We start from the raw sequence: 11915 nt of genomic DNA on the forward strand, positions 1-11915 counted from the left end.
TTCAGGATCACTCAACAGAGAAAATGGCCAAGTACAAGAGAGAACCTCTAAATGTCATTTGTAATCAAGTCAGTTCTCTCTGCTACTTACCCAATCAGCCAACAAGAACTTTTTTCCTTTGTGTGTGTTTTAAATGGACCTCTACTTCTTTATGAAGATTTGAGGGTGGTGATGATCTAGACTTTGATGAGGACATCTGTGTTTATGTAAAGTTCATATCTTTAAAAATAGGCTCTGAAAATCTATTGTATCTAAGGAATAAACCAGAACCCTATTTATCACCATCCCCAAGGAAGAAAAAAATCAAACGTTTTGGTTTTGATGAAAAATTAATAGAGGAAGAAAATGAAGAAAGAAAAATTAAGTGCTGATCCATTATGTTTTTCCACTCACAGACATGACTGAAACCTCTGCTACAACAGCCTCTAATATAGAGCAGAATTTGATATTTTTCGGGTCCCTCTTGGGAGGCAATAGGTGTAGTGAAAAGTCAACAGGTTTGGAGATTGACAACAACTCTAGGTTAGAATCTGGCTTGGTGTCACTGTGTGATGTCAGGCTCTTTACTCAACCTTTGTGAGTCTCCGTTTTTCAGTTGGCAAAGTAAGTGTAGGACCGTAAGGTCTTGGACCAGGTGTTAGGGCCCCAGTGAGAATGTCTCTGAGCATGTAATCTAAGTAATGCCTCCCTTCACTCTTTATTAGGCCATCCTGTTTATTTCCTTGCACAATTGTTTCTTCACTTGTCATCTATATCTCCGGGCTGGAGTGTACACTCCTGGAGGGAAGTATTTCATGGGTCTTTTCCAGTGCTGTGGACTTACCAGCCTAGACTGTACTTTGTACGTTGTAAGCCTTCTACAAAGTTTTGCTGAATTAGTGGGTGGATGAATGACTGAATACCTACTTCATAGAGTTACTTACTATGACGACTTTTTCAGTCCGTGTTTGTAAAGCATCCAGTACCATGCTTAATATACAGCAACATCTTGAAATAGATACATCCATGCAGTTTAGGAAGAACACCCACTCTAAGGGAGAGGGAGATTTAGTGAATTCTTATCATTTTATGTTGCCTCAGCATTCATCTTGAATACATCTTTAAACTTCTTGTTCCAGAAACAGGGCTCAGTCACCCACCCTGGACACAGTTTCCAGTTTTAAACCACATCCAAGTGGCTCAAGCTGGTGGCCAAAGATAAGAACTTAGAGGCATCTCTCTGGCCTAGCCATTGGGCTCCCTGCTTTTCTACCACTCCCCTTAAAAGAACCATGCAGACATTTGCCTATGAACTTAAAGTGACCCACACCCTACTCCCTTAGATGTGCAACTAGATACCACACACGCCCCTTCTCTCTTTCTGACTCTTCCTTCTTGCTTGGTGACCAGAGAACCCACAATACCCTCACTGTCCAGGATCTCTAAGTAAAAATCTCTGCACATGTTTCCTGTTATGGTGGTGTATTGAATTTGCACCTTTCGTCTGAAGATCTGGGTGTTGCCCCAGGCTGGGTCATCCCTGGGACCCTGAGGAAAACGCAAAGCTGCGCTCCCAGCATCAGAGCAATGGTCGGGCAGGAATAAACTGGACGCAGGTCAGACAAGACCCACAAAGGCATCTGCCGGTATAAACAAGTTTCCTGTGTGAGGGGACTCCCTGGTTGCAGTTCAGACAATCAGGCATTAGGCTGTCCACGAGGTAAGGGAGTATTTTGTGAAAGGCACACTGCAACACTCACATCCAGCTCTATTCATTTCCTATTAGGAAAGGGTTGCTGGCTGCTCTGGTGCAGGAGCCCCAGTTTAGCTGGGGGCTCTCAAAACGGGGGTAATGCTCACATGACTCCTATAGGATGGATTCGCCCAGGGATAGTCTTGTATGAGGGCTGAGGCAGTGCTCCCAAACTCAGATTTCTTAAGTTATTTTCTGTATTTCAGAAAATCTAGTGAAAATCTTATATTTAGCCACCCTAAAACATCATGTATAGGAACCTCAGAAGCAACTAGGGTGGTAATGTGGTAATCCTGGCTCTTTCATGCTGCTCAACCATGCTGCTTGGTGGTTATCTGTGTCTGCTTAATTTGAAGTAGAAAAATTAATTAGTTGGACATAATCAGTGCTGCTGCTTTAATGAACATAACCTTTGAAAACTTGGTGAGTGGGCAAGGTAGAGGAGAATGGGAACTCTCTGTGGTGGTGAATAGATTGGAGACCTCTGAGCTCAGGTGAGTGCTTTGAATCACAGAGTCCCAGCAGTCTGGTTGGGCTGGGAGATGATTGAGTTCATTTAAGCTAATGAGCAGAAGGTATTGGGAAGAATGAGTTCAGAAGGAATAATTTAGCTAAGAGAACAAATTTCTCTCTCTTTGGTCCAGGTTCTTTAAGAGACTCAAATCTCGCAGTTAATTATACTCCAGTTATCCATCTTTTGTGACAATTCCCATTCTGGCTGGGAGACTGTTATTTGGTGGGGGGATGGGAGGAGGGGGTCAGTGCCAGGGGAGGGTGAATGGAGCTACATCTGGTACAGTTGGTTCTTTCCTGCTCTCTAGCAGAAGTCTGAGACTATTCTCAATTCCTTTTCATGAAGAAGAAGTAGCAAAAATAAATAAATACATACAATAAATGTTAAAATTGCGATTGTGGTTCGGGGCATTATGGCTTAAGTTTGTGAGCATGAATCTCTTCCCTATAGGAGCTCAGGTAAATCCCCCTTTAGGAAACAAAACGCTTAGAAATTCATAGCTGGAATAGTTGAATATCCTCCTCTCACAGACGTGGGGGAGTACATGAACCATGGCAAATTGCTTATTTGATGTTGGATTTTTCCCTTCATTATGAAAAGCACAGCTGTAATGCCATAGTTATGAAATCCATAGAGCAAGGTTAATCCTGAGGTGGGAATTCACATAGGTAATAATAATTCTTGTTTTCACTGTCAAAAACATCATCGTATTTAAATACAATGCCATTCAAGGCATGGTTGTGTGTGTGTGTGTGTGTGTGTGTGTGTGTGTGTATGTGTAAGATGTTTGGTATGACTTGATGACTCAAATATTCCATAGTAATCAAAGACACTTAGGCAATTTTTCTTCCTGTAAGTAATTTTAGCTAAGAAATCAACCAGAGTTAAGTACTGCATTTGGGCAGGAAAATAAGGTACTTTAGGATTTATTTGTTATATGTTAATATCCCAGGGAGAAACATATTTTCAGGCAAGGAACAAAGAAACAATAGATGTTCGTGAAAATGTAATTTCCCAGCAGCATTTTACAATTCAAAGTTTCAGGTTCTTTTCATTTGTTGTTAGTAACAAACTTGGAAGAATCTTTTTTAAAAAAATGTTTTTGAAGGTACTTGCTTCTTATTTATTTATTTATTTGTTTTTTGAGACTGAGTCTGGCTCTGTCGCCCAGGCTGGAGTGCAGTGGCCGGATCTCAGTTCACTGCAAGCTCCGCCTCCCGGGTTTACGCCATTCTCCTGCCTCAGCCTCCCGAGTAGCTGGGACCACAGGCGCCCGCCACTTCGCCCGGCTAGTTTTTTGTATTTTTTAGTAGAGATGGGGTTTCACCGTGTTAGCCAGGATGGTCTCGATCTCCTGACCTCGTGATCCGCCCGTCTCGGCCTCCCAAAGTGCTGGGATTACAGGCTTGAGCCACCGCGCCCGGCCGGTACTTGCTTCTTTTAATCTTCAGTTTTAAATGTAGATACTGAGTGATTTCTACACATCTTAAGATGAGATGAAAAGAGAGACAGTGGTTATGAATCATGACTTTGAGAGTTTTATTGTCTTACTTGGCAGATAGGATGGACATTTTATATATAAAATATAAAAATAATTTATATTTGCTTATGAAGTGGTTCAAGCCACAGGAGCTGATGTAGTTGATAATACAAGTCTTTCCTGAGTGAAGGTATAGAGGCTTAGGTCTATAGCTATAATTTTCCTGCCTTCTGCCTATGATTCCTAAAATACTCTTTGATTTTTTTTTTTTTTTTTGAGACAGAGTCTCACTTTGTTGCCCAGGCTGGAGTGCAGTGGTGTGATCTCAGCTTACTGCAACCTCTGCCCCCCGGGTTCAAGGGATTCTCTGACCTCAGTCTTCCAAGTAGCTGGGATTACAGGTATGCACCATCATGCCTGGCTAATTTTTGTATTTTTAGTAGAGATGAGGGTTCAGCATGTTGGCCAGGCAGGTCTCCAACTCCTGACCTCAGGTGATTCCTCCGCCTCAGCCTCCCAAAGTGCTGGGATTATAGGCATGAGCCACTGCACCCAGCCTGATTTCACATCTTTTCAACACATCTTTCAGTTTAAGAAACGTGTGCTGGTGTTTGAACACTCACAAACCTAGGCAATTCTTCATTTTAGTTATCCTTACATATTATGAGACCAATTAAAAAGCATCACATCTTACATTAAATATCATATTCTGTTGATAATTGTTTGAAAGAGCTTCTATTATTTTTGCTTTTAAAATAATTTGGCTTCCTATAATGTAATTTACTACTGTTTATAATTTAGCAATAATCATTGCAAGAATTCCTAAGTATGTGTTCATACTCACACAATGAGAAAAATCTAACCAGTAAGTTGTTTTTAAAATTAAATGTCAATTTTTAAATAAAATTAAATATGCTTATTTAAAAAGTTTGCATAATGTTAGATTTTGTAGACATTTATTTACATATTTATTAAGTTCAATTTCACAGTTTTCTTGTATATATTAAAGCTAATTTTTTTCCAGACCTCAAACATTTCAGACTCTAAAAAATCTCTAGTTGTTAGGGCTTGTGCAGGACTTCAAACACTGTGGGCCACATACAGAAAGCAAAAACATGTACCTTTCTTGGTCAATAGGCAAGACCATTACAAGAGAAGTTTTGTTACCGTCGGAGCAACTTACAGTAGAGAATTTGGAGGCCTTCACTCTTTACTTCCGTTAGCCAAAGGACTAAGTTCCAAAGATTTACAACCCTTTCTTCTTTCTTGGTAGCAACTGGGTTTGTGGTTGCAAACAGGGATAAGGTGACTAGCTTCTTTGATTATTTAACAAAATGTTTTCTTCAATGATTAAATGCCTACACTTAGCTCTTATTACATATAATTAACAGCCACATAGCCAATAATCCTTCAAGAAGGAATCTTTGTTGGGTACTTACTAAATTCCAGATTTCATGCTAGGGGCTATATGGATGTGAGTATATGAACTCATGAATACGTGAGCTCAATATTTTAAAAACTTTTTTAAAGATGAGGGAACTGGGGATCAGAAAAATTAAATATTATGTCTAGGTCCTGAGATCAAGTAAAAGGGAGCATTGGGGAATGCACCCACACATTGCACAAATCTTCACACTTGTATAGTTATCTTGTTTTCTATTTTAATTTGAGTATTGCTGGCATAAGAGACTGCTGTATCATCATTCTAATAATTTTGTCATTTTTCTCTTGGGTTTCCTTTTGGGATGATCATCTTGACTTTAGATTATGATATTTATTTACAATCTTTATACTTCCTTTTCCCTTTTTTGTTTTATTATTTTAGTTAGGTTCTGCAAAACAATGTGAAATAGAAGCTATAATAATGGACATCCTTTCCTGTTTCCTAACTTTAGTGCAAATGCTTTTAAAATATCACTATTGATACAGGATTTTGGGAAATTAGCATTATCAGATCTAAGAAGACTGATTTGATTCCAAGTTTGCTGGGATTCTTTTCTAAAGATAAGATTGAATTTGTGAATGCTTCATTTGATTTGTTCCCATGTATTTATCCATATTTCTCTACAGGCTATAGAACTACAGCCTTAAATCTGGAAACTTACCTAGTATTTGGTCCTTAAGGTCTTTTCCATTAGAGATTGGCAACTGGGATTTGGGATTCCAGTGAGGATGCTTATTATGAAGTAAAACATTTATTTACTTCAAACTCTGCTTCCCATTACCTTATCAGAATGCTGTAAAGAAGAAAGGATTAAAGACTGAGAAATTTCATCTTCATCTCTGTATAATCTTAAGTATTTTACCTTAACAAGTAGGTCTTATTTATTTTGCTATGTCCAGGTGGTAAAAACGAAAGCAAACAAGTAAACCTTTTCCCCTCCTTCTTTGAGCTGTTTGTAGGAAGGGACAATGTTGTAGACATCAAGATGAAATAAGACTGAGCTTGTTTTTATCTGCTGACACACTCTTAGCCTCTTGAAAGGCCCCTGCAGACTGCAAGCCACAGGTTTGATATATTGCACAGCTCTTCCCCTGGTGCTTCCAACTCAGGACATTGGGGCCAACTTGTCTCTGAAAAATCAGGCTTTTATAAGAAATCTCAAGGAAAAAGGCTGAACTCTCTTGGTGGCTCCTGAGCACAAAAAACTTTCTTATGTGAGTTTTTCACATTTTGCAATTGGGGTCAGAGGAAAATAGTTTCCATTCCACGTGACTCTGGGTGGCGTAAGCCCCCTTCTAGTCCTAGCTCTGTCATTTCACTCCTCTAGACCTCAGTTACCTCTTCTGTAATAGAAAGTGATTCAATCCTACAAAGCACTGACATTAGGACTCTTGTTTCCAGGAATTGCAGGGTGCTTATATCTTTCACCTCTCTGCCTTCCTTTCCCATTTATGCCTCTCTAAGGATATCTCAATACGAATCTAGACACTTATCATGTGTTGAGCATAAGTGTGCCCCTCTGTTCAGATCAGCCTGCACCATGGACATGAGAACAAGGGATGTCATGACTATTTGCCAGTGAAGGAATGCACTTAAAGTGGCTTAAGCAATAATGGGGATTTATTGGCTTGTATAACTACAGTCTTGTATTACAGTCTTCACGTATGACTGGATCTACGTGCTCAAAGAATGGTGTGAGGAATGGGTCTCTCTCCTCTTCTCCCTGCCACTTGGCTCTCCTCAAGTTGGCTTCATTCTCAGGCAGCATTCTTCATGCCGGCTTCAGCTTGCATTCTAACTTCTGCAGAAAGAGAGCTTCTCTCTCCTGAAGTCTTGGGTTCGCTTTAATTATCTCAACTTGTGTCACATACTCTGTATCAGTCAGGACCCTAACAGGAAGTAGTTCACTGAAATTGGATGATTTGAGGAGACTTTAATTAGAGACTGTTCTCAAATACGTAGGCAGTGTACAGGGAAAACACAGAGAACAGAGGCACCCTGAGGCTGTAACACTGGGATTCTATTATTATTCCCAGGCGTGGAAACAGAAAGAGCTGTGGGGCCAGGACTGTCTGATGGACTGCAACCTTCCTTTGAGGGCTGCATTTACCCATGGTGAATACATAGCGCATTCGACTTCCTTCCTCCCTCTGCTCTTTTGCTAATGTTTGCCAATGGCAGACACTAAATAAAAGCCAGAAGGTAAGGGAGCTTGCTGATGAAGCCTGCACTGGTCAACTTCTTGGGCACAGAGCAGAGTGGGAGAGTGGATCAGATGGGAGATACCCATCCTATGCACATTTCTGAATACTGCAGTTCCTGTGGCTGAGGGAAATTAGTGTGTGATTGATTAACCAGAGATGGAGCTGGCGATGAGGCCAGGCTTACCTCAACTAAATGAGCTGTGTGTGTGTGTGTATGTGTATGCACGTGTGTGCATGTGCATATCACAGCAGACCTTCAAAACAGACCTATCATGTGAGTGCAATTATGTTTCCTAGGTCATCAATAAAGTAACTGAGACAAGCATGGTTAGGTCACCTACCTAAGGTCACAAAGTCTTACAAGCTTTGTAAGTATGAGTCCACTGCTCACTTGTACAAATAAGGGTAAAGACAGACCCTTTCTCCTCCCTATCCTTTCTCCTCCTCGCATCCCCCACCAGGGAGGAGCAAATGGGAATTGTGCACGTAAAAGAACATGGGGAAAAGGAGACATTCTTTCTCAGGAAGACAGCAAAACACCTGTCATTATTGACATGATGCACTGAGTATGTATCCATAATACAGTCATAAAATATTCTGTCTTGGGAGAGAGCCTGAGTGCTTGCTGCACTTGTTGCTATGGCAGCTGGACAGTTTTAAGAACTGCAAATCACAAGTCTTTGGCTCATAGGGTCTTCTTTTTTCAGGACCAGCAGTAATTTCCCAGGGATTTTTTTCTTTGCCATTGTAAGTCTCTCTTGCACTGCTCCCCTCTTGGTTTCTCTGAGACTCTGATAGTTTCTCTTTACCCTCATTTTATAAGTGAACAGTGGACTCCTACTTACGAAGCTTATGAGGCTTTGTGACCTCGGGTAGGTAATGTAGCTGTGCTTGCCTCAGTTGCCTTATTTATGACATGGGAATCTAATTGCATCCACGTGATAGGTCTGTTGTGAAGATTAAGTGAGATAATGCAAACAAACTTCAGAGCACTATGCCTGGCGTTAGAAAATGTTGCTTATTATTATTGAAAGGGAAAATATGGATTACGGGGATCTTATAACAGGTAACAGGAGTTCAGGCCCTGTGATCTAGCCCTGAGAAGGTGAATAGAGTGCTTGGTGTTCCTTTGCTTCATTGCTTCTCCTGTTTCTTGAGCCTGTGCCTGGGTTAACTCTTGCTTTGCTGGACTTTCCTTTCTCTGCTGTCTCCTCCGGGATGGCAAAGATAGCGGCAGATGCCTTGAGGACAAGGCCTGTGGCTTTAATCTTCTTTGGATCCCCCAGGGCCCCTCACATGATGTTTTGCACATAGTAAGTGCTCAGGAAGTGTCTGTGTGTTGATACCTGCATGCGGAGGGGACCACTCCAAAAAGGGAAAATGCTACTGAACACCTACCTGGAGGTGGGAATTTACATGAGCAATTCTGGCCTTGCAGGGAAATTTTCTCCCAGTCCTCTCTGGCTCCCGTTTTCCTTTGGTCAAAGTTCAGTTACCAGGAGCCATCTCTTTACACCTTTAGCTTTTGTCCACTTGCCTCCAGCAGCCATTCAGGAACTAGAACCAGCATGCTCCCTGGGGCTGAATTCCATCCATTCCCTGTTTCAGCCCAGGTGGGGCACTGACAAGGAGAAGAAAGGAAGGGGAAGACTGAGAGGACACTCGAGGGGTCCAAAGCTGCACTTTGTCTTTCCTCTTCTGCTTTTTCCTTTAATTAACACATTATTTGTAAGTAATAATATACTGCATTAAGTAATTAAGTAATGAATGCATACAGTCCTCATATATTGCATCGGCGCAAAAGTAATTGTGATTTTTGCCGTTACTTTCAGTGGCAAAAAGAGCAATTACTTTTGCACCAACCTCATATATGTATAAAAATATTCAAGCAAACAGAAAAAAGTACTACTTCTCTCTCTGAAAGTCATTGCTGTTATCATATTAGTGTTTATCCAGATGCTTTTATTTATTTAAATGTATACATACACATACACACACAGAAAGAAAAATGTGCCTTTGTGTTTTATATATATTTTATCTAATAAATAATATTATTCTGCATTTATCATTTGTAGCTTTTTTTCCTCCTTAGTTATATTTCTTACCATGTTGGCGCTCAATCTTTTTACCTGCTACATGATAGAAGTTTGTAGTATCATTATTCCACAGTTTATTTAATTAATCTTCTACTAATGGAGAGTTACGTTGTTTTTATTTTTCTTTATACAGTGAGCATTATAAAACATGAATTGTTATACATAGGTACTTCTTTTTCACCAAGACAAATACCTTTCACTGGTATTGCTGGTCTTTTTAGTAAGTTTTCTTTTATACTGATTGCTAAAATGTTATTATTTTCATCGTTAAAGTCTTAGAAATGTTTGTGAGCTATATTCTTAGTTAGTTTCATAATTTCTATTTTGAACAAGAATCTGTTATTCTGTTATATTTTATAATGAGTTATCTTTGGTGTATAGGAAACCTATTGCTTTTTTTTTACTTTAGTTTTCTATTTTTAAAATAAAATTATGTTATTTTTTGTAGAGATGGGGTCTTGTTGTGTTGCCCAGGCTGGTCTCAAACTCCTGGCCTCAAGCGTTCTTCCTGCCTTCGCCTCCCAAAGTGCTGGTATTACAGGTGTGAGCCACTGCACCTGGTCTCTATTGACTTTTCAGTACTGATCTTACTTTGGATCACTTTGCTGAAACTGCTTATGAATCCTAAAATCCTTTTAGATCTTTCAGTTAAATTATATTATCTGCAAAAAATGATAATTTTTCTCTTCCTTTCTAATTCTTATATTGCACTTCCTTTTCTTATCTTATTGCATTTGCAATACTATTCACTCAAAGTTCGTCAAAATCTTCACACCCTTAGTCTTAAGGGAGAAATATCTCACGGGAATAGTCAGGAGCATATAGATTTACTGATATTTTATGGTATTTCTCAGGAGTAGTTTTTCTGCCATGGGAAATGGTTTGATGATTAGAAAAAATCACATGAGGGTGGATTCCAACGGAGACATAAAGGTTCTTCTTGCTCACTGCCCTGAAAAAAATTAATGCACTTAGAACAGCAGGCAGTGCAGCAAAGAAAGAATTTAATTATTGAAGGGCCAGCCAAGCAGGAGGATGAGAGAAATTTCTCAAATTTGCCTTCCCAAGAATTCAGAGGCTAGGGTTTTTAAAAATACTTGGGATAGCAAGGGGGCACTGAAATAATTGGCTGCGGTTGAAATCACAGGCTTAGTCAGTTTCCAGGAGGGGGTCACAGGACTATGTGGCATCTCTTGGTCGGTTGAAATGTTAAATTTGAAAAATATCTCAAAGCCCAGTAGTTGGGGAAGTTGTAAATTCTGCGACCTCTGGTTATGTGACTGTGGGGCAGTCAGCCACTTATAGAGAAGCAAGCTAAGCATGGCAGGTTATTGTTTAACTATGCCTATTCTTTAGCAAAGTTCATGCCCCTACCATAATTCTAACCTTGTAAGCTTTTGTTAGTCTTTACAAATAGAGTTTCAATTTTTGAACAAGGAGGGAATCAATTCAAGGAAAGGACTATTATGGCTTTACACAAGAATAAGCAAAAGCAATTTAGCCCAGTAGAAGCAAGATGGAGTCAGTTATGTCAGATTTCCTTTACTACTAGAAGTTCTGCAAAGACAGTTTCAATAATGGAAAAGAAGATTGGAATGTTCTTTCAACAGCTATCGAAAGGTGATGTCAACAATATCCACTAACAAAGGAATTAGGCAGCTCTTGTAGATGTGCATATGGGTTTTCTTTCTTTTTTTTTTTTTCTTTTTTTTTTGAGACAGACTTTCGCTCTTGTTGCCCAGGCTGGAATGCAGTGGCACAAGCTTGGCTCACTGCAACCTCCACTTTCTGGTTTCAAGTGATTCTCCTGCCTCAGCCTCCTGAGTAGCTGGGATTACAGGAACCCACCAACACACCACGCTAATTTTTGTGTTTTTAGTAGACATGGGGTTTCACCATGTTGGCCAGGCTGGTCTCAAACTCCTGACCTCGTGATCCACCTACCTTGGCCTCCCAAAGTGCTGGATTACAGGCGTGAGCCACCACACCTGGCCATATACATGTTTTCTAACAGCTTTGTCTTGTGGCCCAGGATTGTCTTAGACTTGTGGTTGGAGATTTTCAGACTTAATGACAAATTGTCAAAGGATCACACCCAGATAGACCTAACTCAACTCTATCTTCATGCCTGTGAAGGTGACAACCTGCTATGCTCCCAAACTGATATCATAAGTGTTTGCAATATATCAGACTGGCTCCATGGATCCATTCACTCTCTCCATCACCTCCCATTGTGATGAATGTTCATAGCCTATACTTCTAGGTAATATCTCAGGTTGAGTCTCAACAATAGACTCAAACAAGTTGATTGGATATAGAGCTACTCTACACCTTTGACTCTTTGGCACAAATCTCTGAATTATGGATTTAACCAGGCTAATGATGTGGGAGCGGCAATGGTGGAAATCAATATAATGAAGATCAGAAATTCCCCAGTGTGGACAT

Source organism: Macaca nemestrina, chromosome 9 (assembly GCF_043159975.1).
Source record: "Macaca nemestrina isolate mMacNem1 chromosome 9, mMacNem.hap1, whole genome shotgun sequence".
In the NCBI taxonomy this organism is placed as follows: domain Eukaryota; kingdom Metazoa; phylum Chordata; class Mammalia; order Primates; family Cercopithecidae; genus Macaca; species Macaca nemestrina.